General features: G+C 39.4%; 1 protein-coding gene across 6 annotated transcripts in view; it reads left to right on the plus strand.

The window, feature by feature from the left end:
- Nucleotides 1–27,989, plus strand: part of SEMA6A (semaphorin 6A) — a 118,365-nt gene that overhangs the window by 11,606 nt on the left and 78,770 nt on the right. For 2 of the 6 annotated variants that reach the window (XM_064502336.1, XM_064502338.1), the window contains exon 2: nucleotides 336–436. The exons of the other annotated variants lie outside the window; for them this stretch is intronic. The gene's annotated coding sequence lies outside the window, so the exon portion shown is untranslated. The remainder of the gene's footprint in view (nucleotides 1–335; nucleotides 437–27,989) is intronic. 6 annotated transcript variants of the gene reach the window in all.

The following is a 27,989-nucleotide window of genomic DNA, read 5'->3' on the forward strand; positions in this document are numbered from 1 at the left end:
GACCACCTCCTTTGTGCCAGACTCCTAAGATCTGAATACTGGGGTTCCCTGCTATAAAATTCTATTCAAACAAATTGCTTTAACTTACATGAGTATTGTCATCAGAACCAATTACATCACTCATGTAAGTAAGTGCAGAGCTGCTGGGCTGAGGCATGAAAATATGGGTTAGCAGGATCTAACATTTGATCTCTTAACATCAAACAGACAAAATGAGGGCACAGTTTTGCTTCAGATTACACATCCATATTTATTTCACCCAGCATGGGATTTGTCTAAAAAGGCCCAATGTAACTCATTCGTATCAGTGACAGAACTCTTTCTGACTTCAACAGTTGCTGTTAATTCCTGAAATCTAACATATTTGGAAGAAATCAGCTCATGAGCAAATGAATATCAAAACCGTCAAGAAGGCGTTGTTCTGCAGAACACAAGGGTATGTTGATGAACTGGTATTTTAGCTTGAAGAGTTTAGGACTGGAACTTTTTCAAAAGTAAAACATCAGAAAACATATTATAGTAGCAAGACTGGAATGCCACTCCACAATTTTGTTTTCCTTTTCTAGACAAACATCTTGTAATAACCTGTTGTAATAATTAATTGGATTTAAAAAAGGGTTCCATAGGAATGAACCAAATATATTTACATAAATACATTTAGTGTGTGGTAGTGTGTGTGTGTGGGGGGGGGGTCTTAAAGGTTTCTACAAGCAGAATTTACTTAGAGTTCATTGCCTTTTTCATTAGTTGTATTGCAGAATCTGGAAAAGGGAGCAAGTAACTTTTCTTACTCTTCTATAATGGCATTAGAAATTGCTAAAGATTTCAAGAGGAGAAAAAAAAAAACTATCACCTTATGATAAAGTTCATAAATCCAGTGGTAAAGCTACAACTCATAATATACTGTGTAAATAAACAGAAGAAGGGCTTGGTCACATTTTTGTGCTGAAAGTGAGTCTCTTTAACTGTTTTTACAGTTTTGTGTACTGGGCTGTTTACATTGTCAAAGCTAATAGGAAAATACACTTTTCTTTTTCTTTTACATGTAGCCTGCCCTCTTGTGTTTATAAATCTCAGTGCAGACGCTTCAGGTAGCCAGATGATTCCTAGGGTAGTGAAAACAGTGGGGAAAAAAAACAGGAAATGATAGACGCAAGCCATACTCTTCAAAGACCCTGAAATGCATTGTCTTGCTGTTTACAGTATAAGAAGCAATATAGTTTACAGTTTTCTTCTGTAAAGACATTTGAAAGTGGGTTAGCCAAATGGACGTGCAGAAAAGCTCTAGGAGCCAATTCACAGCAATGGGTAAAGGCCATAAAGCATATAATTAAAGTGAGACATGCTGCCTACATGAGGAATTGCTAATAAGATTCTTTTACAGTTTTCATGTCTCAGTCCTGCTTTTACAGAAAATAAATTCATGTTTAGTTTCAGTAGTTGCACAATTTTGCTCAGCCCTACAGGATAGAGAAGAAAATCAAACTATGCAAGTGCAACCAGTTGAACACAAAATAATACAATTTGCACTGAGAAGAAACCATGTCTGTGCATATTAGCAAAGCAGTTTCTCAGGTTGACATTCTCTCAGTCTGTCTTGAGCTCTGGTTCTTTTTTATGATTATTAAAAAACTAAGTAGTAAAAGGGAGTCTAAAAGCATAGATGGAGACAAATTAGTTAGATTTTTTGAGAAAGAAGGAAAGATAGAGATTCCAGGTCCTTTAAACAATTCTTTTTTTTCTGTTCAAACAAGAGTTTCAAAATTGCTCCAAGCTATTAAATAGTTTCTGGCAGTAGTCCTAGCACTTGCCCTTACTCAGATGAAGTAAGATTTCTCTAGCTCAAAAGAGTATTTATTTACTCTTATGTGTAAAGAGCTTCTAGAATTTTGAAAAATATATAAAGTTTTTGTAAAATGCAGAAGAGTAGACTGCAGCAGCTGTATATTGTGCAAGTGTTTAGTAGAATAAAGAAATGGTAACTCCTGTAATTCTTCATTTTAAATGTAATTTAGAATTCAGCTAGAGATGGGTTTGACCCACATATTCAGGGCCATTTTAATTTTCATTTTTCCAATCCAGGTTTTAACTACATGAGAAACAGCATTTGGATTTGGGTTTTGCCTCAAGTCAATCCTATGTGAACTCGGTTATTTTTAAACATTTCATTTGTGTCTTGCTGAGATGCAAAATCTTTCAGCCTACATGTAGTTCATTTTCTTAAATACAGTCATATTTTGGATGCAGAATAAGAAAATGGAGGTTAAGGTAGTGGTTCTTTTAGCTATCCTGTAGTGACTTTAAGCATTTAGGACTCAAGCCCAAGCTCAAGTCCTAACAAAAATGACTTGGAGGGGTTAGCAATTTTTTGTTGTTGTTGTTCTTTTACTTCAAAACAAGATCCCCACAGAGAGAAGCTTATGTTTTGGTGTAATTCTGCTCCAACTCCTGCTGATCTCTTGATCTGCCCAGGCTCGTAAGAAATCTGCAGAAGGGCACAGCGGAATACTCACAATGTCTATGGTCATGTGTTGATTCTGCACCCCTTTATTTGCCCTTTGGCTTTAGCGCTGTGCCTCCACTGAATCCCTTTTTCCAGGGTGCAGTCTTCTGGGCACTGCTGCAAACTGTCCCACAGAAGTGGATTCCCAGTTGGAGGAGACATTTTAGAGAAGGTGAGGTGTCTGTATTTGTGTCCTGCGATTGCTCTAGGGGCAGATCATTTAGGAGCTTTTTCTTGCTTATGACCCTGGTTCACACCTTCGCATTCCACTCAGTCCACACCTCAGTCACACATCTGTAAGCCTGCAGGTGGTTTTAGACCACATCTTCGGGAGAAGGCTGCTGGCAAGCAGCCGGCCTTTTGTGTGAAAGGAAGGGGATACATTCACAAAGGAGTCTCTCTGTTCTTTAGTCTCATTGCTCAGGTCTCACTTTTTTTTTTTTAATAAAATACATCGTGTGTGTTTAGAATGTGCCATAGCTAAAGTGTTGAGAGACTCGGAACAGAAACAGCTCAGATGCGTGCATAAGTCAAATGTGCCAAAGGAATTATGAAAACCTCCAAGCTTTCTTTTTCTGGGTACGCCATGAAGGTGATGCATTAGGGCAGGGAAATCCATCTGTGAATATGGATGTTGCCGGATTACTACACTTGCACCTGTTACCTGCGGGTAAGCCAGGCCTTTCAGTCCAGGCATTTGTTTATTTAGATTTATACTTTGTTCTAGCTATGGGTTTGGAGAAGTTAAGACTGAAACAGCCTCCATTTTTTTTCTCAATACAAACCGCAGACTTTCTAGGGAGGTTGTATATTGGAAAGGTCGTTGGATTTTCAGTGTGACCAACAGAAGGTGAGAAGAGGTGGAGAATGTGTTACAGCATCAGGCTTCCTATGGAGGGCTGCTGGAGCAGCCCCAGTGCTGCAGCCACGGCATTAGCTCCTGCCCTGCTGTTTGGGTCTCGCAGGCCCTGATGATGAGGAAAGGTGGTTTCTGTGACCATGCAGCACAGTTAGGAAGAAATGGAGGAGACACTGAGTGAAAAGGAAACTCATGTTCATAGGCAGATTATCTTTTAAGAAATAGGTGGGATACTCCATAAAATACTGTGTTACGCTGTTGTGATGGAACCCGTGATTTCTTAGGAGCATGTGCAGTATTTCTATTGACATCAACAGATGTGAAACAAGGACACTGTCTTTGGCCATGGCTTTAACTTAGAAAAACTAGGACATCTTAAAGGCAATGCTGTCTTTCTCTGCTTTAAACTCGATTGTACCTTTATGTTAGAGTACGTGATATAAAAAGATAAAACATCATTCTGGAACCTGCAAGACTAAGTGGAAAATTAAGGACAAAATGGTTCTGTTAACTGCAGAAAAATCCTTTTTATCAGTGTAAATTAAACCCTTTTCTAGAACTGAGTATTTCATACCTAGTGCATATTTTCAGCATTAACTATGAGCAGGCTCAGAGGTGGGAAACTGTTGTCTTGCTGAAGGATACACTGGAGGAGAAGAAGTAATACAGAGTTTATCCACATCAATATTCGTAATCTCTTTGAAGTGTTTATAATATTTAGAAAAGTTTATATGTCAAGTTAATGGTTAACAGAGAGATTCTAAGAAAGCTATAATTTCCATAAAATCGATTTTTTTTTCCATAGCAAAACAGCTAAGACTATCACTTTATCTTGACCACATTTTTTGAATGAAGTGTCACACAAAGTATTTCAGTGAAAAGAAAGGTATTTTTGATAGCTGCTCCCCAGTCAGTTAAGCTGAAATTAAGTTTGTGGAGGTGTATCACTGCTTTTAGTATGTGTAATCTCTCAAAAACATTATCTTTGAACAGATAAAATCATGACTAAGTCAACAAGAAGCCCATAAACCTTGAAATTATGGGCAGATGCAGCTGTGGTAGCACACTGCTCTTGCTTCATCCCAACTCCACCCACAAGTGGAGGGACAAATACAGGAACGCAGAGGAAGGCATAAGAGCTTATAGGGAGCAAAGTAGCTGTAAGCTCAAGGCTGAGGAATGGAAGGTTTCCAGAAACAGAGGGTTTAAGGGAATAGGTATAGGCCTGTATCTGTACTGGTGTATACATGGATAGAGGAAGGACAGAGGTACAGGAGCAGAGGGCAGGAGGAATGTGCTTTTATTTCATTGCTTTCTCTACCTTACAAACCTGCAGTGTGCCGTAGGGTGATTCCTTTCTGATGAGCTGTCCCCGTCAAAGGTGTTTAGGAAGCTTGAAGTGAAAAAACAGATGGCACAGGGAAAAGATGAAAATGGCCTTGTCTCTATCTGATTTCTTTACCCTTTATATAAAATTCCGTAGGTGGGAGAGAAAGCCTGAAAGGGGAATCTCTTCTGCCCCCATACCCTATTTTCTGCCCCTTGGAAATCTCCTGAGGTTCCTTTAACTTTTCTAACAAGATGTTGGTAGAAAAAGAAAGGGTTTTCCTTCATTGCCAGGCATCTCCAGTGATTGGTTTAGAAAGGTATTTTTCTGTGGAGGAAAAGAGATTGATACATAATACCACAGAAAGAAGAGGCATTGTTCTCCAGCAAGCATTTTGTGTGTGCTGTGAAGCTTGTCAGGGTCAGTGGTTCACAGCAAGACGTATAGCTTCAAAAGTTGGTAACTTTTAAAATTTGAGTTTAGTATCTCATCCTGAACCATGGAAGAAGTACAGTAAGCAATTGTGTTCTAATCTTAAATCTTGCGTAAATAAGTGGAAAGAGGATTTACAGTATATGCATTTTAAGGGAAATTGCTAATGGGATATAGAATTTTTTTACTTCTAGGCCAACGCTGAGTTTACATTGTTATGACTGTGAGTGGAAGGCCTTAGAGTTTGACAGCTGGCTGGTCAACTGTATGAAATAAGTCTATGGCTTTTGTCCAGTTTCCACTGTACTAATAAAACTTCCTTTAAAAAAGGAAAATCACTGCACCTGGCATTGTTTAGGAAAATTGCCAGTAGCCTCAGCAAGGAAGCAAAGGTCTATCTAGATACAGAAGTTAAACGTACTAGAAGTTAGATTTTGATATTTCATTCCTTTTAAATAGTGCCAGCCTCTGTTTCTGAAGTGAGAGTTTTTTTCAGAGGGGTAGAAGAAGGGAGAGGCTAATGACTCTAGAGGCAGCAGGGCACCCAGGCACCAGTCTGGCATTTCTGGTGTACCCAAAATTCTTGCTGAAATAAGCAGGATTTGTCTTTGTAAAGACAATGGATATAGAATTTGTCTTATAGTAGGGGAACAACAACAACAGGAGGGTCATCATTTTAAGGTGTAATAATCTATGTCATGCTGTTGCTGTAAATGGTGATTCGCCAAGACACGTGTAAAGTTCAAAATGCTGTTTTCCGAGCTCAAGGCCTAGATGTCAGCAGAGAAAAGAACTGTTGAACTAGCTGCTCAGAAGTGAACCAAGACTGCAGCATGCTGGCTGGGTAATTCCAGGAGGCAGGGTAATATATGTGGCTGCACTATCTGTTTTGTGATGAACATGAGCAATCTGGTATTTGTCATAGGTCTTAAAACTAAAAACGAACGTAAATAAAGAATCTCTCTGCAGCGAACCAAAGTTTTATAGCAGTTTCCAGGAATGAAATTAAACCTAAACTGCAAGGGAAATATTCTCCACTGTATTCAAAGTTTGTGTACTGAACTTTTCAAATAAATGCTTTGTAAAAGTGATTTAATTCTGCTATGATTATGAACTTTCCCAAACATGCTGTTTCACATTATCCTTTTAAATAAATTTGAGTCATAACAGCTGTGACTCCCCAGCTCCCCAAATTTTATTTTTTTTAAACAGAAGAGAGTCGGGAAAAAACCCTCAGATTATTTAAAATAAAGATAAAATTTTATTTTTAAGCTAAAATGTGCTTGACAATGTCCCATTAATAATTAGATGGACTTGCTCCTGCTTGGAGAGGTTGCAATGGTCTTTAGCTCAAACAGACAAACTATCTTTTCAGTTTCTGGAGCACTTTGTGAGTGTTTTTAGTGTTGGTTGCCTGTGTGTGTTGAACAAGTACTAAAATCTGGCTTTATTATAAAAGATGCTGCTTGGTGCCAAACTGTTTGAACCCAGAGGCAAGCTGTCATAGCTACATTATAAATTAACACACACACCCCCGGCACATGCACATGCAGACACTCAGGCACTCACCCCCCACCCCACCCCCCCACACACACCCCTGTCATATATATTTTCTAATGATAGTGTTTGTTTATGACCCATGACTGAACTGGTTCATTCATGGTGCAATGCTCCATGGAACATGGCAGTGTTTGAATGCTAAGGACCTTGATTGCTTTCCCACCCATTCCTCCTTCACGTAGAAAACAGACCTGGTGAAAGAAGCTGGGACATGCTCCGTCAGTAGTGCTCTGCGCTATTGAATCCATTGTTTGGTTCTTCCCCTAAGATGCCAAATCTCACTTTACAGCACATTATGTGGCAGAATTTTCACTTCATTAGGGCAACAGGCTTCTCTGTCTCCAGTTTTCCCATATATTGCTATTGCTGCCAACACTGTGCAGCTTTCTGCATGTGTGACTACAACCTACTTTTTCTGCAATTCTTGATGTGAGCAAGGGCTACAGGCATAATATCCTATATAGTTGTACGCTAATGAGCTTGTCTACTAATTAGACAAAAAGACAAAGTTGGCAGTGTCTTTGATATTTATTCTCAGTTTGGCCTTTTTGACTTGTTTAGAGTTTCAGGGTGGTCTTGAGGGAAGAGATTTGGTAAGCAATTGCCGAGTGTGTATTATGCTTTATCAACATTGAAATAAAGTTTGTAAAATATTGTTTTGTTCCTTCTAAGCCAGATAACACAACATAATTAAATAAGTCAGACAGAAGCCAGACTGAACTTACTATTTAGAAGGAAAGGAAATCACATGGGAAAGTCCTTTTTTGGAATTTATTAACATTTTTTTTTATGTACCACATATGTTCTGTGACATCCATGATGAATGACAGAGTCACAGGTTAAATAGCATTTATTATGCACTTTTGACCACCTCCCTTGCGCTTCGCCTGCTAATGCTTCTCCCGCGAGGCTCCTTGAGTGCTCTAGCCTCCTTGAGCAGCTTCAGGCAGCTGCCATTTGCTTAAAGGAAAGAGCAGCCCAGCACTGGAAGGTTGCCTTTTTACCCACCAAATCAGGAATTTTGTGTCTGGAATTACATTTTGCCAAGGTAAATGACATTTTTTGCTGAGGTACGAAGTAGGCTTAAAGCTGAGATCCTCTGATCTGGTAAGGTTAGAGGCAGATGGCCAGACTCCCAGGTGATCTGTATCTGCTCACTGATTGCTCCCTATCAAGTGTCAGTGCTTTGCAGTATTCAGAGCAGGGCATTTTCACGCCTACAAGGAGAAACACACCACTTGCCTTCTAGTTACATGACTGAGGTGTCAGAATGTAAAGATGTAAAATGTAAAAAAACTAGACTGTAAAAAAAAAAATACAGACTGGACCATTCTGAGGTTTATAATTTTGAATTAGTTATTGTTTTTTCCTTCCTTTCCCTTAGGTAGCTAAAACGTGATATTCATGAAAGTAAGCAAAAATGGTATGAAATGGTAAGCCAGTTTAAATGTGTGCAGTCCTGAAAGCTTTCAGTAATGCTTCTCTTGTCCATGGCTCTTCTCTGGGGGTTTATTTATGGCTGCTGCTAAAGACAAGATATTCTCAGGTAAGTGAACTTTTGGTCTGAATGGCCAGTATGGCCATTCTTATGTTCTGATGGCGTGGGCAGTTTCAGACGTGGGCCTGCTGTTAGGCAAAACAGTTGTTGGAGGAGGTTTTGTAGGCTGACTGAATGAAAAAATTCAGTGTTGCTGCTCCAGCTCTTTGGAGCCTCTCTGAGGTCAGCAATGTAGTACAGGAAAAGATGAGATAACTCTATGTCACTTCGGTGACATAGTATTTTTCATAGACTTTTCAGACAGTAAAATGATGTCGCCATTTAGTGACTTTGCTCAGTTACTTCGTAATGCTAATTTCAAGCCCAAGAATTAAAATACTGAAGGTCTACTGGTATCAAGTAATACTTCAGAATATAGGCCTTTCTGCAGTCCTTGTAAGTGTTGAATTTGTGGCAGACCGTCAGGCTAGAAGTTCATTTCAGTTGCACACATCAAATGAAAACAAGTGCTCCTTATGTTCCTGTCTTTTGTATGAGGAAATTATAAGTTTAGAAATTGCCATTAGGAACAGATTGTATTAGATTATGAAAGTCTGTAGACAATGAAATGTGTATTCAGGAAAGCTGTTAAAGGATAGATGTACATTATACAGAATGATCTCTGATTATTTCTTGTTAGCTTATTAATATTCAGTATGTATCAGAACTGATCTAGGCATTGTAAAGTGAAATGGAAATATGGCTGGATATTTTTTCTTTGTAGGATTATGTAGAAGAGGAATGTGAGTTAATTATCAGATTTATTTACATGCTGTACATGGGAGAGCTGGACTGGCAGTTAAAGTGCTGTATATAGAGTTATTTTTTTTCTAATTCCCTCAGATACAAAATTACATGACTTGGGGCTAGTCACTAAATATATTGTGTCTTATTTCCAGTTTTTCAAACCTGAAAAAAAAATCTGTTATATAGGGACATGAAGAGATGTAATCATTAATTGTTTGCGCTGCATATTTAGTGGAAAGGCTACAGAGGTATCAGGGTTTTTTTGTTTGTTTAATAATAATGGTTAATACTTAAGGAAATGTTTTATTAGAGATGCATTTGATAATTTTCCCAGTATCACCAAAAAAAGAGATTTTTATGATCTGTTTTCTCCAGGGGTTTGCTCTTACAGTTTAGCATGCCTGCATTTATGGAGGCTTGAAGTGGGTGTCACAACTTTCAGAGCTGCTGATTATTCCAGACTTTCTGGTGAAGTCAGTGACAATTGAAGGTGCACAATACCTTTTGAAAGGCAGGCTACAGATCTGTAGTTTCTGCTTAAAACAGAATAGGTAACACAAGTATTTTCTTTAACCAGACCCTGCAGCTCTTGCTTATGCGTAATTCCCTTGGACCTTTGAATGAGTCAGGGATGAAGACTATGGATTCAGGCCCTTTGTTGGATCAACTGATAAAGAGAAATATTAAACAAAAAAAAAAATAGAGTCCATTACCCCCTTTTTCTTTCAGAAAGACTTTAACAGATGAGTCCCCTGTTGGTCTAACCTAAGCTATTGCCTAGGTTTGTTAGCTGTGGGTGCTGTTCTGAGCGCAGCTACCCTGTTCCCAGTTCAGAACTGTCTCAGAGCATGGGCAGGGCAAGCTTGCTTCTGTCTGCAAGAAATGGTACTCAAAAAGCTCTTTTTTATCAGTGGAATGAATTCCTAAGTCTGGGTCTGACAGGTGGCAGTAAAATATCTCACTGACTCATTCCTAACATCTCAACATGAAAACAAGAGAATTCTATTTTTCTGAGGTCTCTAGAATTACAAAGGGATGTAGTGTGTCAAACTCCACTATTCAAGAACCATAGGTCAGGCTTTCAAAATGATGAGATAGGCAAGCTTAAAAGGCACACTGAAGAGGTGAAGAATTTTCCTTCTCCTGGAAATGCATTTAATAACATGATTCCAGAAGCTGGAGCATCAGAGAAAATACCCAGTGTTACCAGCCTTGTGATAAAAATTGCAAGAGTTAGCAACACTGGCAAATATGGAAACTTTGCTTTAAAGATATAAATACACATTGCATTAGCTGGCAAGTAATCTTTTGGTGATTCTTAAGTTATCTTCAAAAAAAAAAAGCATTTTTTTTCAGCTGTCACTTAACACTAGAGGTGACTTGATGAATAAAGAAACAAATACTTTATAAACTTTTGTGTTATTGTTCACCTGTTGTCAGTTATCTCAAAGCAAACGAGGAGACATCCCTATGAGCAAACAGAATGTGAAACTAATGGTGTGCTTTCAGACTTCAAGAAAGCCTTGGTTGTAGTGATGGATTTCCTGCAAATTAGTTGTTGGATCTAAAACATACTTCAAGCAAGTTTATTCGTAGACTAGGGGAGTTGAAGGCCTGGTTACCGTAGAATCTGTCCTGCAGTTATTAAAGCAGAAGAGCATTGGCATGGTAGAGAAGTGTAAGCAGATGTGTGGTACTTTATTTAAATGCAAATAAAAAAGAAAAGGCATTTCAGTTTTATGGTTTCTTAGACAGTGAATATGTACTTCTATGAGGAAACTAAGAATAATTTAAAAAATTTAGGAGTGCGAGGGCAGCACGAGAGGGAAATTGGGAAGAGCTTGATTCTTAGGAAGTAGGCTTTCTAGAGCTTGTGGAGAGTATGAGGAGCAGTGACATTGCAGTTCAGTTCTTGAACTTTATACAATAAATTTAGGCTGTCATCAGCAGTCAGATTTCCACTGGAAAAAAGAAATATCACCTGCAATGAACTCTTACCAAAAAAAAAAAAGTCTTTAGAGCTTTTATCTGATTGTCAACCCTATTTTATTTGAAAGTAGGATTCAAAGCTATTGAGTCAGATCTGACTCAGACAAAAATACAAGAAGGAGAGGTCACCCTAAATAGGCTGAGGGTAGTTCCACAGTTACTAGCACATCTAATGACCTTATTAAAAAAATCTGCTAAAGAGCAGAGAATTGGTCCAGTAAATTTCCTGCAAGTACATTCACTGGCTGGACATCTGGGTTTGCAGCAGCTCAGTGCCTGCACCAGCTAGGTGCTCTTTTATAGCAAAATGACAAGGAACAGCATCCTTAGCCCTCCTGTATATAAGCACTGGAGTGTAGAAACAGGAGGGGTGTCAGCATGGCTCAGTGTGCAGAGCTTCTCAAATTAGCTCTCATGTTTTGTGCAGAAGTGTTACAGCTGTGTTAGCACAGAGCTCTGCCAGGGTTAATAAACCCTGCTTTTGGGGTCTTGTAATAAATTCCCTTATTTGATGTAGACACACTGTTGTTTTACCTTACCAATATACATGAAGCTTGCACAAATTTCAGTGGTGGGAAGAGTCGGTTTGTTTGCTGTTTCTGTGGAATGTTCCAGGGAATAAACTCATTTGCTGGAGTATTTCTGGATAAAAAGTGAAAAGGAGGATAAAAACAGTGAACAGAAATATTTTATGGTATTTTCCCCCAATGATGGTCACAAGTGAATCAGCTAAGGATGTTAGGGATGAAGATTTTGCACCCGCTTCCAAAAAAAGGATATAGCCTCCGGACAAAGTAGATACATTAAATCGATGCTAAGTTTCTTTGCAGAAAGACCAAATATTTGATAATTGTTTTTGATTTAAAAAATCTTTTTCAGTCATACAGAACCTGTATCTACTAAAAATGTGTAAAATTTGAAATTCTAGGTTCAGGTAAATTTCATGGATTTCATATCAGTGGATCATTTCTAAGAGATTTTATTGCAGCCTGCCACTGTAGTGTATGAACACTTTTCAAATAAAGTTAGTTAGTGGGAGTTAATTTCTTATTGGAATTCACAGTGGTTAGAAGGTATTATTCATCCCGTTCTCACATAGCTAATTTGCAGCTCTTTGGAACTCTTTGCTTTAGAGAAATAACAATACCGTAATTTTCATGGTTTGAGGGGTGCGGGGGGGACCCTATAGACCCTGACTGCAGACTCTATACAGGAATGTTCTTATTGCCTTTAATAGCTTGCAAGACCAATGACACTGGCAGAGCTATACAGCAATTTTGCACACGACGTGTTGAGGCTTTAGAGTAGTCATTGGTTACATAAGCTGGATTCAGGGATGCGCTAGGGCAAGGTGTGCGAAAACTGTGTCACAGCCAGGGGCTGGCCATTCTATTCCTGGAAATCAGTAGGACATAAAGGCACATTGTTCACAACTTCTTTCCCTTCATTATTTCTCTTGCAGTGGTGTCCTGGGAAGCAATAGTTCAGGACACGACATGGCAGCTCTATGCCAACATCAGAAGATAAACCCTTTCAGAAGAAGCCTTCCTGCGGCTCAGCTGTATAGGTTCAGGTCTGGTTACGCTTGGAGTCAGAACAAGAACACTGAAGAATCTTGATCAAAAGCCATGTCCTGTGAGCTGGTAGGAAAAGCACTGGTTGTGCTTTAGCTCAAAAGCAGAAATAGCTCTTTATCATAAAACAAGAATGGATAAGAAAATATTTCTCTTCATAGTTTTTTCAACTCCCTTTAATTTTAGAACGTGTTTTTTGCTTTCATTACTCATTAGACTTAAAACATGTAAAATTGCCAGACTTCATCAGAAAGCTAATTTCAGTAGACCTCAGCATTTTTGCATGCCTTATGGAATACAACACCTGCACTCTACAGCATTGAATTCTTCACTGATATGACTGGAGCCATATTCTGTCAGGGTAAACAGAGACTCCAGACTTTGCTGAGTGGAAGTGGTAGGAAGAACTACCCCAGATTAGACTGTCGTTTGGATTAGCTCTATCGTTATCAGTCTGTTCAGCTACAATCACTTGAGAAAAGGTACTTTATTTTGTTTATTCTATGAGCTTTTGTAGGTTACAGTTGAAAAACATCTCAAAGAGCTTTTGTCTGAAAGGAGCGAGGGAAACAAACATCTTGTGCATGTAGATGTTATATGGGTAGCTGGCAAGGAGTTGGTGGAACTTGCAAATCACCGCTGGCAGGATCAAAGTGGGAAACAAGTTCATATGTGAAGGAACAGGCCACTGTGTGTTAAAGTCCGGCGATCTTACTGCCTCAGCTAAATTATTAAATAACAGGAACAAGGGAGGTGAAATATCCTGTGCTCTTATTTGAAATGCTGCTGCTGCTTTCATTGCTTCCTGTAGTAATGCACAGGATATCCAGCTGATTAGCTGTAGCAGACTCTGTGATCTTCACAATGTCCACGGGAATTTTATAGGATCTCTTGCTGAACCTGCAGAAGACTCTTCTAGGGCTTATCAGCAATGCCAATTATTACTCCTACGTACAAGTATTTTAAAGAAACTGAGTACAGACAAGGATGGTAAAAGATGTTGATATCTAGGATAAAATTTCACCTTTTTTTTTTTTTTCATCAAACAAATTTTTTCAGGTCTCGTCTCTTCGTTGTATCTTTTATCTTCTTGTATCTTCCCTTCTCTGTATCTCCTTGTCCTTGTTCTCCAGGACCTGCCTAGGTAAGACTCATTTGCTACAACCATATTTTAATTAAAATGCATTGATCCTTGTATGAATGATCTCATTCTGAAGTGGCCTTATGTCAGCTTAACTCTGCTTGCTTTAGCAGCTTAGAATGTTTTAGGAATAAACTTCAAATTTACATCTCTCTTCAACTGTCCTAGCTTTTCTCACGGTCCAGTATTGACAAGCTCCTAATCTTCACTGCAGTTCAACCAAATCCTCTCCTCCTCTCCAGGATTCTGATTTGAAGCCTTTCTCCCTTCTTTCCTACAATTGCAGCTGCTTTTCATTCTACATCTTGATTATAGAAGTGCCTGCTCCCCCATATTCTACTTTCTTAGTTTCTGACTCTTTACTTCCCCTTGTCTTTGTCTTTCAGAATGTAACAACATCTCAGGAGGTCTGATCTTCAGGTTCTTTGATGGATTGTACAGTCCGTTCCTGAGGAAAGCCTGAATCATCTAAGATTTAGGAGTTCTCCAGAAAGCAGAGACCTTTATATTTGCTGATCCCCATGTTGTAGTGATAAAGACACTCTCTTCATAAACAGTGGGCCTGGTATACAGATGAAGTATTACTTATGCAGATGTGAAGAAAATGCAGATTGGGTTCAGGATTTGAACTGGAATTCCAGTTCCAGCCGGTTCTTAATTTTTCCCCAAACAAAAACAACCACCCCAACTCAACCCAAAATTTCATGTTGTCTTGAAGGAAGAGACTTGAGTTCATTTTTCTGTATGGCTGAAAATACTTTGATCAACATAAATAACCTACTAATACAATCTGAATCATCTCTAGCAGAGCCATTTTGGTAGTTAAACCATTTTTTTAAATTCCTGTTCTTGCAGCTACAGGAACTGTTAGCTATAGTTTGTGCTTGGGAATGAGCATCCTAAAGAACCAATCATCTGCAGGTCTTTCTACATGGTTAGCTTCAAAAATTGTTTAAACAAAAAACGAAATTGTTTCAAAAAACTTTTTTTAACCTTTTGTTTAGTCACAGGCATTAACTAATGGCTTGTGTACATAATAGGTGGAAATACGCACCATTCTAAAAGAGCAGGTGCTTTTCTGTTGGCAAAAGTGAGACCGAGTTTGAGCCTTACTTCAGGAGAGAAATACTAGCTTTTGTGGAGTCAGTGGGAAAACTCTCACTGACTGATTTTGTTCCAAATTCTTGCCAGGCTGTTCTGAACACATGTGGATTTATCAGGGTATGAAATAGGTTGGGTCCCCTTCATTGCTTGCTATCAAAGTGGTGCAGGCTGTCGGCTCTGTGAATTGGTAGCAGACGCAGCTCTCTGGTGTAGATCCCTCTCTTCCCTTCTGATCTGGATCAAGGCTGCTTTATCTCCTCATCTGAAAGCTAGAATTCTGAGAAAATACTAGTACAGACATGGCGTGTGTGTCTTCAAGAGCAGTGTATCCTGCTTCTCAGACTGGAAGTCTGTGTAACAGTTAAAACATTGTTATATTAACTCTGGTGCGTAAATAGCTGGCAATTTGTTCTGTTGATTTTAATGATGAACAAAGGTGGAAGTAAAGATGGAGGTCATCCTTTGATTGAAAATAAACTCTCAAAAGGAAAAAATAGAAATGGAGAAGAAGAAAAATGGGAAGGGTCAGATCACCTTTCTTGTACCAGGTTCAGTTTGCAAGCGATCATATGAGTAGTCCAGTTAGAATCCCTAGTGACGAGGGTTGTTTCGGTACATTAGCAGGGAGTGTAACCAAGATACAGTTGCTCAAGTCCAGCCAAAAAAAATAACTAGCACACTTTCTCGTACTCTTTAAAGGTGCGCCAGTTGCAGCTGGCACTTAGTCAAAGCTGTCATTGCCTTCACTGCCTTTGAAAGATCATTTTGCTGAAAGGTGAAGGCATATGCCTTTCCCCTTGCTTCATCTGCACAACTTTCCAGAATCTTGAAGAAAACAAAAAAGCCATCTAGCCTCAAACTGGTCTCCAGTCATACTGCCATGATTTGTGGAATCATGCCATGATCATGATGCCATGATCACACTGCCATGATTTATGGAAACTCAAATTTGTTAGCTTGCTTTAATGTGTTGATTATTCATTACAGGCAGAGTCAACAAATGTGGGAGCAGGAAGTCTTGAGAGGCAGTCTTGTAACTGGTTAACTGAATGTTTTGAAAAGCAAAGAATGAAGTTTGAAACCCATAGGGAAAAAAAAAGTGAAATCAATTTATTCTGAAAATACCTTGACGTGGGAAATGCCTTGACTTTCATGTCTGTGATTCTGAAAAAAAACCTCTTTATATGTGAGCTTGTGCATTCTTCTTAGCCATTTATAAAGTAGGCTTTTCGGTTCATTAGACAAAGAGGAAAAATAGCAAATAAGCTGGAATGTGAGGGAGAAAGACAATATAAATTATATTTATTATTTCAAGGAAAAAGGCCCCCAAAGCTGACTTAGCAAAACATGATGTTATTAAGTACTTCAAAGGCTAAAAATAGATGCTTTCTAATTAGGACTGTGGAGGTTAGCAGTCCCTTGAATTATAGTAAAAGGAGTGTTGTACCTCACTTCACTCTCACAGCAGAGGAAATCAGAAATTACACCACTGAAGCCAATACTGTTATTGAATATGAATAAACCTGGTGGAAGTTAGATACAAATCTTTTATTTCAGTTGGAAAATAACGTGGAATTTTCCTGCAGAGCAGAATTTAAACAGCTAGAGTTCATACATAATTCTTACTCTTGCTAGAATGGTATTCTTCACTGGGACCAGCAGAATGCATATTTTTTCAGTAAAATGAAGCTTAAAGTACTTTGGTCTGTTTTTCTACAAAGAGTGCAGTATCATTGAAAAAACGTCTGCAAGGCCTAAGATCATCCTCAGAGCCACTGAGAGCAAGTGTTCAGAAGCACTTTCTGCAGTTCTCCAGTGTAGGATCTGTTGTACATTTTTGAATGTTGTGCCTTTTTTTGATCCAACAGCATTTACAAAATCTGGGAGAGTGGCAAAACTCACTGAAATAAGAGAGTACTAATTTAGCAGTGGAGATTGCACAAAGCAACAAACATGCAGACGAGGGCATAGTATAGCTGTGCATGAGAATTCCCATGTGGATAAATTAAACTTCTTTAAGGCTTACAGAACTTACTTTTTCCCGTCCTAGCTATCCAACCATGTGTAAGATACCAGCAAGCGTGCTAGAACTAGTCCATGTTTGAACCTGTAATGATGATGTGTGCTAAGTACTGGCAAACAGCAGTTACGTGGGTAGATCATCATCAGTATATAATAATTAGCTCTTCGCTCTGTCCACAGTAATCTTATTTCTAGCTGTTATTTCTGTTATATTTTTAGTACGCCATCTTATATTATTCATTCAGAATGTGGATGCGAGGACTGTGGTGTCTGGTTTCACTTCCAACAAGTTCAGAATTTTTAGACCAAGTTTATTCTTGTTAATTAGTAATTTGCTTGAGCAAGGCAAGCATGTAATTCAGAGTTTCCTCAGCTGTTGCACTCTCCCGCACTGCACTCTGCACCCGCCCTCCCACCCCCTGCAAAGTACAAGTGTTCATAGGCATATTCATCCTCAAGTACGTATGGCACAAATCCAGTTGGTGACCTTCAAGCACTTTGTCTTCTTTTAGAGAGCTCCATAAAGAGCTATTGCAGCAGGGTAAGGGAACCGAATTTTATGTTACTGTCAGTATGGCTTGTTTTAATTCCCATAGTTTACACCAAAAACTCTGACACTGATTCAACTTTGCTAGTGGAAATTACATTTGCAAAGAGTTTTTGGCCTTGATTTACAGGCAGAGCTATAAAGTGTAGCCCAAGGGCTAAGAGAGATTAAAAGTAGGCAGGGAAGAGGGAGAAGTGTGCCAACTAGGAAAAGGAATTTCCAGGGAACAATAACAGTACCATACACTTGCCTAGCATCCGTTATTTGATTATCTTGAAGTGCATTATAAGAATTAATGGGGCCTCATAACTTCCTTGTGAGGCAGGTACTGTGTTAGGATACTGATTTGCACATGGATAAACAGAGATCTCATGAAATCCTGGGATTTGCAGCAATGCCGTAAATACCCTCAGGAGAAGATTTGGAAAGGGGAGCAAAGACAAGCTAGCCTACTGTGGACTGGTAACTATCAGTGAGCCACCCTTGCTATGTTCACTCCTAATTCTTAAAGGTTGTTGCCATCCATATCTTGAAAAAAATTAACTTTGAACGCAAAGAAGAGGAAAGTAAAGATTCTTTAAAAAAGACAAATCTGAAGCTCAGGTGTTGAGGTGGCTCCTAGCTTGCCACTATGGACAGCCACTCTAGCCTCTCTCCCTTTCCTGCCCTCCTAATGCTTTATGTTGTTTCTTTTATTGTTAGTTCGGTGCAGTTTGGATTATTTAGCAGAGTGGTGAATTGACGTCATGGCTTAACCACCTCTGCTAGCACAAGGTTTTACTCAGTAGTCTGAAAGGAATTTCCCATCTCTGATTTATTTGACTGTGATTTATTCTTTGGGGAGAAGCGACTAGGAATTGGGAAAACTAATACATTTCCCAATCTTTAAAAAAATCTGCTGCAAGGCTGCTATTTGGCAGCAGCTTTATATCTCCTATGTTTGCCCCTACTGAAAAACCCAACCGTTGAGGGAGAAAATGCTCCACTTTTACCTCAGCACGTAGAGCAGGCTTGAATCGCGCTGTGACTAAATGCTTGATCACTGCATGCCAAAATACTTGCCTTCTAATTGACATGAAAGCTGCTTCTGGCTTGGTATTTAGGATGTAACACAGCTCCTAGTACAGGTTTGGCTTCCAGAATAAAGCATATTCTTTCCTGTCATGCATGTTAATGCATTGTCCTCCTTCCTTCTCCTAATAGCCTGTGAGATTTGAACTTGGAGTCAGCAAAGTAAAGGCTTTGTGAAGCACAAAAGAACACCAGGTTTTTATCACACCATGCCTGTATAAAAGGCTGTTCAACCATTCAGTTGCTGCTTGTATTGTGCAGCTGTTATTTTACTGCTGAGAACATCTTGCTGTCGACAGGGTAGTACCTGAAGGAAATACTGGCACACTGAGCTTTTCAGGAGCCGGGTTTGGGTTTGTGCCAGATTTCTGTGTGGAAGCTCGAGGTATTTTCTCCCCCCTGCCCCCTTTCCCATTCTAAAATCTTTGTAAATAAGTAACAATTTTTTTTCTTCCAGCCAGCATCTGTTCCCAGATTTTTGCACGATGAGGTCTTCCCAACACGTTGACAGTCAGTGCTTTTTGTCTTTTAAACCCACCTCGCTGAAGCTGACAGTGAGACTGTGCTTGGCCATGGCCTGCTCGGAGTCTGCAGCGCCGCGCTGCGCTGAGTGGGTTCCCGGGAGGGCGACTTTCTCGCACAAGGGCCCTTTCTTCCCTGAACCCACGGTCAGTATCTGGTCAGTCTCATCTATTTAAAGTCAGCCGAGCAGGAATCCCAGTGCTCATGGAGAGGGCACTTTGTTTGCTTACAAGTTAACAGGAAATTCAACTGTTTCTAATTAAATACAAAAACTGTGTGAGGACAGCATGAAGGAACTGTCTTAAACCCACAGAACAGGGGGAATTCAGAGAGAAGCTCAGCCTTATTCAGTTGCCAGGGCTAAATTTGGCTCTGAGCTATTGGGGGTACAATTCCCTCTATAGGTCAGGGCTGAAATTCATAGCAATTAATGCATGTGGCTGTATTTTTAGCCTGGTTTCCTAAAGAAACAAGGCTTATATGATCATACTGTCTGTGTGCAAGTGGCTGTCAGCTCTCCCCCAGTAGCATTTGAATGTTTGACCTGGCTCTAGACCCACACTGCAAGCAAAATAGTGGTTTCCCAAGTTCCTGCAAATTTCATGAAACTACGCAGGCAGGTTAGAGTGCGGCTTTGCTGAGGCCTATAGCAAGGCGAAGGGTGTGGGGGATTCAATCCTTTTAAAGCCATCAACATCAAGACACAAATTCCTAACAAACTAGACTTCACTGGTCCCCCTGCTCCTGGAACTGCTTGTTTAGTAGTAACATTTCCATATAAATAATAGAACATTCCTGCTGTAGGGTTGTGTGAGGCTGAATTTGGTATGTCGCATTTCACAGTGCCCAACACATCCTATAACGTAAACTATCAGGCTAGCTAGTGCAGAATATTAATTTCATAAGGTCTGACTTGCTGGCTACACTCCCATTAACTTTATTAAATTAAATGGCAGTTTTGTCTGCCTACATTTCTCAGAATCCAGATCCACAGTTTGCGTATTTCGAACGGTTTGAACGTATAATGGTGCACAACTCCTGATCTTCACCGTATGGAATACTAACCTTGTGCAGGAGATGCAACCCCAATAAAATAAGACAGCTTTAGGGAAAAAAATGCATGGAAAAATGCAGAGAAATTAATGAATGACTGAATGAAAGCAACAGCAGCGTGTTGCGTAACAGCATGGCAGCCTGGTATGCAGTGTACCAGTGTCAAGTATTTATCGTACATGCTCAGGACTTAAATGTTCTAACTTTAAATACTGTGTTTTATTTGTTGCCTTTTTGGTTAGTTGGTTGGAGTTTCGAGATGAAGAAAGCTGAAGGCACGTTATTTATGTTTCTAACTAGGATCCAAATTCAGCTCCTTTTAAATTCGCTGGGACTCCTTCCACTGACTGTAATGAGAGCTGAACTGAGCCCTAGTTTTAAAATTAATCTATTCATTCCTTCACTTTGGAGTGGTGTAGGAAGCATCTAAAACCCTTGAAAATACCTGATTTTATAGCTTGAAATTGTATTATAGATCCTCTTCTCATTTGGAATTGATTTGATATCCGAGACTGCCAAATTCCAGTCCGATACAAATTGGAACAGCTGAGTTAAAATTTTTAAATCAACCCTGAAGTTTACAGATTTATAATGGTTTCATGGGAAGAATGTTTTATCTTTGCAGCTGTATGAAAATGGTGGTCCATTTTATTTAGATTTAACTGATTCCTGTGATACAAGTCAGGTACATGGTATGTTGGGCTTTCCCACTTCCTCATATTTCTTCCAGTTCCCTTCCCACTGTGTGCTTCTCCTCAAACTTGTATTTCTGTCTTCCTCGTCTTGCTCTTCTTCCATCCTACCTTGAGACTTGGAAGTTTTTTCATCTCCTTATGGGCCATTTGTCAGTCCTCTCCTATGCAGCTGCTGTCTGAGGTGTACGATAGTGCTCTGTGGGAAGACATTTTCTGTGCTTTTATAACAAATCCATGTGCTGCAGGCAACAGACACAATTACTGTATAAATCACAGCCGCACATGAATACACACAGGGAGCTGGGCCCAGACTCCAATTCCTTCATCTCTAAAAACATAAGGCCGATTCTCATGCTCAGGCAGAATTCCCTTGGCTCAGTAAGTCTCCAACTTTTTTTAGTTTCAATCTCATAAGAATGAAGTGGTTGTTTTGTGGACCACCTGCCTTCCTAGTCATGATCTAAAAGCTACTTCTCCTTTCATATATGATCAAAATACATCCCTGAGGCAACTACAGTTGCCGATATGGAAAAGTGCATTCAAGGAAGTATTTAATATATTTTAGTTGTTCTTTATTTGATTTAGCAGCTGATAAAAAAGGGCGTGCCAATGGTATGTGACTAGAGAGATACCAACAGAAGCAATAGGGAAGTGTCTTCTGGTCCAGGTGTGACTTACAGGGCACAAACTGTGTTAGTATACAGCCACAGTACTAGGACCTGTCGTCTTCCTGGGAGCCAGCTGATGAGAGGGCAGACTCATTGCCTCATTGATATACAGTGTCAGTCAGTACACAGAGGACTTCCTTCCCTGTGTCACTCCCTCTCCTTTATTTATTTCTATAAGATTAAAAAGTCGGTGAGTTAGTAAAGGAACAAAGTAGCGCACATCCATGAGAGCCAATTTCCAACCACACACTCCAAATGAAAATGCTTAAAATATGTAACGGTAGCTTTAATGATGTGTTTTCTCGCTCTTTTAGTTCCTTGCATCTAGCTGATGTCCTACTCTTATTTCTCTTTTCTTATTCAATCTGTGAATCTTTTCCCTTTCTCCTCCCCTTGCCCATAATTCCCTTTCTTCATTTGTGAAGACTGCTTTACACATCTGCATCTGTCCTTCTGTCCCACATTCTTTTTCCAGCTATTTTCATTTTCAAATGTCCTACTTGTTCTTTATATTCCTCCCTCCATCTCCCCCTTATGTTGCCAGTCGTTTCTCTCCCTCCATGCCCAGATGCCACCAAAGCTCTCCCTCCCTAGCCTGCTTCACCTCTCCAAACCTCCAGCTTCCCCATTTGAGTGTTCTTCGTTCTCTGCTTTCCTTTCCAAGTTCCTATACCCAGACCTAATCCCTTTTTCCACTCCAGTCTTGCTTTTTTCCACTACTTTTCCAGATTCTTCTATCATTTTTGAATGTACCTGTACCCTCAGATGCCTCCGCTTTTGTTGTGGGAAACAACTGCATGAATCTGACAGTAGGATTTCATCTGAAGTATAAAGTTTGTTTTGGAGGTTGTGGTGATTCATGTCTCCGACCTGTTAGGTTCACTCTCAGTGTTTACCTAGGAGTCTTAACAAATCTCTGGCATTGTCAGACTTTGGACCTCGTTTTTTGCATTGATGGACATTCGAGGCAATACTGTTCCAGTAAAGCATGATAGTATGAAAACAGAATAAGCCAGCAGCAATACAACAGTGGGGTGTGGAGGAAAGAAACAGCTGGCATCAGCACAAAGGATTATTGTAACTTGTAATACTGTGTCATCTTTCTGCATCTTCACATATGCTCAGGTATATTGAGAGCTCTTTTTTGTCACTCTTCGCAGTTGTTTCCACAAAGTCTAATAGGAGCATTGCATTAATTTCATCTCAGTGTGTCTGCCACTTGAGACCGTACTGGCTTCTTTGTATGCCTTAACGCCTGCTTCTGCAACTGCTCCCCATAGTAAAGTCAGTTGGATTTCTACATGCAGAATGACTGCCAAACTTCACCACTTTTGATTATATGAACTTCCCAGGAGCAGGAACTGCATCTCCCTGTGTCCGTACAGGGCCGAGCACACAGCTGGTACTCAATAAATAATATATGTATAGACATAATAAGGAGTGACTGTTCATCTAGTACAGCTGAGATGAAACATCCTGTTGTAATAAGAGGTAACACATTATCAATTTTACTGGTATATTTTTATAATTTAGGCTTTAAATAATGAAAGTGTATTAGCCAGCTAGTTCAGGGGAAACTCATTTACACTGCCTTCACACAACAAATCCCATGTTTCAAATGACAGGAAGGGTAGCTAGTTCTCTACGGTAGAATGCATAGTGATTAAACTGTCTGGGCACCAGCAGTAGGCAACCAACCATTGAACAGATCATTATTAAGATGACTATAATTACAGAGCCAAAGCAGTCTCTTGCAGTGCACTGGTAATCTGCTTTGAAAACTGGGGACACAAAGGCATATCTCTTTTATATGTTGAGGTCCAAGCTGTGTAAAGTAGCTGCAGATTTTAATGTTATGTCAGTCATGTCTAAGATTGTTAACTGCTTCTGTCTGCTGTTTGGAAGCTGGCCTGTTTTCATGGCCGGGGGAAATGAGAGAGAAATAAGTGCTGAGTAAAGGACTGTTTAAGAAAAAGTATAGCTATGACATTTCCACAAGAGTTGTCATGGTATTGCTTTAGTCATTAGCTGAGTGGATACTTGAGCTTAATCAGTATCAAAGGGACATACACAAAGTCATCTATTTCATTAAGCTAATTTACATGACTCAGCTTACCTAAGAATCAAATTTTCATGTATTGTCCATCTTGCTGTCAGGAAGATGAGGGGAGGGGAAGGAGTAAATGGTAAGCAATTCAAGACTGAGATGTGGTGGTGTTTATTCCTTTACTCAGGAATACCTGCTAGTCTTTCAGAAGCCTTCATTGCTTTTGGATACCTGAGATACAGACCAGTAAGCTTTATAAAGTATATTTTCAATCACATCTGCTTAGCAATCAAACTTATAGAGCTTTGTTAAATGCAGGTACTTCAGAGCAGTGTGTGCCGAGACTTTTAGCCGTTCCTAGGTTAAGCCGTTCCTAGGTTAAGGAGGAAGGTAAGTGTGGTTTTCAGAGGAGGGGAATGGGGTGTTAGAATAGTTAGTTAAAACAGACCTTCAACCTTCCTTGGTCCCTGAGGGACATCAATGAAGTGTTTTGTGTGTAGCCTCACACAACACTGCAATCCCAAGAGAGCTGCTACTGCTATTTATATCGTACAAGAGCTGGCTATGACTTTAACAGAAAGCTGCAATGTGCTGAGATGGTTTCTTTTCTTGTTTGTCCGTGGTGCTCAGGACACTGTCCTCTTTCAATACTGACTTTTTGTCTCTCTTTCTTTCTTTAAAAGAGAAAGAAAGATATCATTTAGTATCTTCCTTTTCATCACTGCTAGAATTGAAACTTAAAAAAATTAATGACTCTTGACTCTGGAAGCCATAGTCCTTTAGTTGAATCATCTGGTGACTGTTTGCATGTTAAACCTTAAGTTTTTCCAAGACATTGTAACTGAAGTTTGCTTTTACAGGCAAATTTGTAGTGATGATTGAGGCATTTGGACTACATTAAGCTGCTGGAGTCTAATAACCTAATTTAACTTGATTGATTTGACAGAACAAAAGACAACTTTTATAGGACAACTGAAAAAAATGAGGGACATCATTTCTGTTGTTACTGAACTAATACTGATGGTGAATTCTGAAGTTCATTTTCAGACCTAGTTCAGGATTTTCAAACATCAGTGTTTCTGGAGTCTGATGTTTAGGATAAAGATTTGATAACAATCCTTTTGTTATTTAGGTAGCTCTTTTAAGTATATGTAGAAAAAATATAGCTCTGATGAGTTGGTAATGATGAAACACTAAACAAATACATGATTATGGGTTGAATATTGCCAGTGAGATGAATCATCATGTTTGTGCTTCTTGAACTGGAAAACTGTGCTCTGAAACCATGTTCTTGCCGAAACACAAACTCTAAGCAACAACTCATCTATTTTGGGGAATGCATCCATGTGCGTGCATGCGTGCAAAGTTGAATTCTGAAGGACTTGGTGCTGGGCTGGAAGGTCAGTAGCTGAATGTGTTTTTTGGAGCCTAAAGCATTGCTGATCTGAGAAGTCAGTTATTACAGAGGCTGTTATGCTATAGAAGCTACATCAGTATTTTTACAGTGTGATAGTTAAAATGTTTCCTTAAAGAACAGGGCTAAAGAAGACTTCTGTGTTTGAATCAATAGAACTGCAGTTGGGAACCATTTTTCTTGTATTTGTAAAAATTAAACCCTTCTTTCTCCACGTATGTGTGTATGTATGTGTTGTCTGTGGGTTGTAAACTTTTCAGGATAAGCATTTTTTTTCTTAAAAAACGCATGGTATCTACCATTGTTGGGGTAAAATACAAGTTTATAAAAGTAACAACCAAAGGGAGTTCCAGTAGAGTAGTGTCTTTTTTCTTTATATTGGTAGCCTTGTTGATCCAGTTCTATACTTTAATCCCCAGCAGTATTTTGACATGGGTTGTAGCTCAAACTTTGTAATTGTGCCAGTGATAGAAACTAGGTCACAGCCTTCTACTTTATGGTTGGTTCCAGCAAAAAATTACAAGTGATAGCATAGACAGGGCAGCATACTCTAGTGGTTTGTTCAGCTGATGCAGGACATTAGTTGACTATAGATGATGTGCAGTTGGTTTGTGACAAAGCAGCAATCAGTAATCAAATTCCTATTGTATAGATTTTCAGAGTCAAAGGGAAAAGGGTACATGAAGAGGGAAGGGTGGGAGATTGCTGCTGAATAAGCTCAGAGAAGAGATTTCTTATTCTAGCATTCAAAGTTGTGTTACCTCTGAAGTCTTATCTGGCTTTCTAATTAGAGCTGCTTTATTTCAGGCCTGTCATAAAGGAAAGCATACATTTTGTCTGTGTTTACATTAGAAATACCTTGAAAGCAGCATATTGGAAATGAAAGGGGTTTTTTTTAAAGGTTGTGTATGTTGGTTCATGCAGTACAATTAATCCTGTTCAAGAAAATCTAGGAAGGAGGAGAATGCTAGCAAAAGGTAGCATTCTTAAATCAGCCTATGGAGCGTGTGTTGACCTGGCTTTTTTTTCCTAGGATGTTTGACCTCATGCATTTTTAAGTATGCATAGCAAGAGGTGAGATGGAAGTGTAGTTGTTTGGAAAAGATTTCTGTCCCCATTTGCATCTGCAGGCAAAACTCTTCTGGATCACTGTGTCCTGCCCCAGCCCCTGGAGAAGGTAGAACAGAGGCTGCATGCTCAAAGCCTGGCAAAGGGAAACAAGTTATCTTTGATGAGTCAAGGGAAAGCAGCATGCCTTTTCCTATAGACTGGGGAAGAGAAAGGCAGTTGATTTATCTCCATAAAGAAAAAGAAAGAACATACTTGCTGGACTCCAGGAGGATACAGCTTCCTCTCCTTACTCTTCATTGTCCTACCCCTGGGGGATATTACCGACATTTCTCTATCCCAGTTTCTCCGTATAACACGTCTTCAGAGCTTACCAGCATTCATCTAAGAGAAGTAATGTCAGAAGTCAGTTTTATTTTAATGTATGTTAAAGGGCATATTCCATGTTTGGTCATCCTTTGATCATCAAGAGTTGGGTTTTTTATTTACGTGAAGCACTAGCTATCTTTTTAAAACTGTCCAAAAAGGGGGGAAGATACCATCTGTCCCCACAGGCTTGCAGCAGAAATACATTCTCAGCTTTTGAAGAGTGTAAGGGTGTGTATGAGTAAAGGGAGTAATCTGTTCTGGTGTAAGGGAAGCCAAATCTGTTCTTGTGTGAGGGAAGCCAAGTCCTTTTACGAGAGAGTCACTGTATGTGACTGTAGTGATGGGAAGAGATTGTGGGGAGCTCCTTAGGATTAAGATAGGAAGTATACAAGCATTTCTTTTAGCCTGTACTAGAGAGGCACCAGAGTTTTCATTTTTATAAAGCAAACCTGATCTTTATTAAAGTATTTTATAGAGCAGCTTAGTCTTGCTAGTTGTAGGTTCCTGTGCTGCCATCTTCAAAGATGTCCCTGCCTCACTGTGTAGTCCTCCAGGTGGATTCTGCACAGGTTGTTCCACCCTGTGCTAGGGGAGTAAGTAATCCTCTCAGGACATAAGGAAAAAATGCTCAGTGATTTGCTGAGGAAAACAAACATATTTCTAGTACTGAATTAAGGAGGGAAGTTGTGGTATGTCCCAGTATACAACAAGGTAATCATAAATTATCAATGAATTTCAACCTTCTTTTTTTCCAGTTTTTGAAATTTATGAGTATATATTCTACCTCCGAAAGTATTTTCTTATTTAAAATCATTGATCAGCATATTCTGAGAGTGCCATTTGTTCTGTAGCTAGTCATGTTTCTAACTCCATGCTGACTAAGCATAGCTCTTACTGGTAAGTAAGCTACATGTAAGGTCTACGTTCCACAAGTGAACCCAGACAATGCATAGAATAGGTGCCAGGCCAACAAAGCCATCTGTAAAGTCATCACTGTTGATGAGTTTCATCAAACTGACCAGCCCAAGCGAGTATCAGAAAGCCCTGGGCTTTTTCTTCTACTAGGGTACTTGTATGACTGGTATCCAGAAAAAGTTGCCGTTGAGGACTCTGAGGTGAAGTAGATATCAGGTAACAGAGTTCCTCAAAGCTTCCAGAAAAGATTTTCGAAGTTAAGTGCTTTCTTTCAAAGTTGAATTTTTCTATTAGAAGAGGGGAAAATGCCTAAGTGAGGTCCTTCACACCACTTTGTTATCGCAAGTCTTTGGGAACAGGCGTCCGAAAAAACTGTTCTTGAAGATAGACAGGTGTGTTGCCATCTTTTGTACATAGCACACATCCACGTCTTTTTTTTTTTTTTATGTGAATCTTAGAATGAAACTGTTTCGAATAAATCTGTTGACCATACTGTATTTAGATCTGAAAGCTTTTTCACTGAACAATCACAGACCATTTTGTAGCTGATGTTTATGCTGTCGTTCAAGATACCAGAAATTATCAATGTATATAGTCAATGTATGTAGTCATAGCTATTGTGAAACTAAGATTTTCACAAGCATAGGTTGAATATAGTGCACGCGTGTGCAGAATAGTGAATAGTGTTTTAGTTAAAACAAATGTGATGATATTTACTGCAGAACAATGATCCCCATGAGATTCTGTTTTGAATTGCTCACAGGCAGATTTTAATGAGAAGAAACATGGCATGGAATACGATGAAAAGCAGCTCATTCAGTTACT

This window comes from Dromaius novaehollandiae, chromosome Z (genome assembly GCF_036370855.1).
Source record: "Dromaius novaehollandiae isolate bDroNov1 chromosome Z, bDroNov1.hap1, whole genome shotgun sequence".
In the NCBI taxonomy this organism is placed as follows: Eukaryota; Metazoa; Chordata; class Aves; order Casuariiformes; family Dromaiidae; genus Dromaius; species Dromaius novaehollandiae.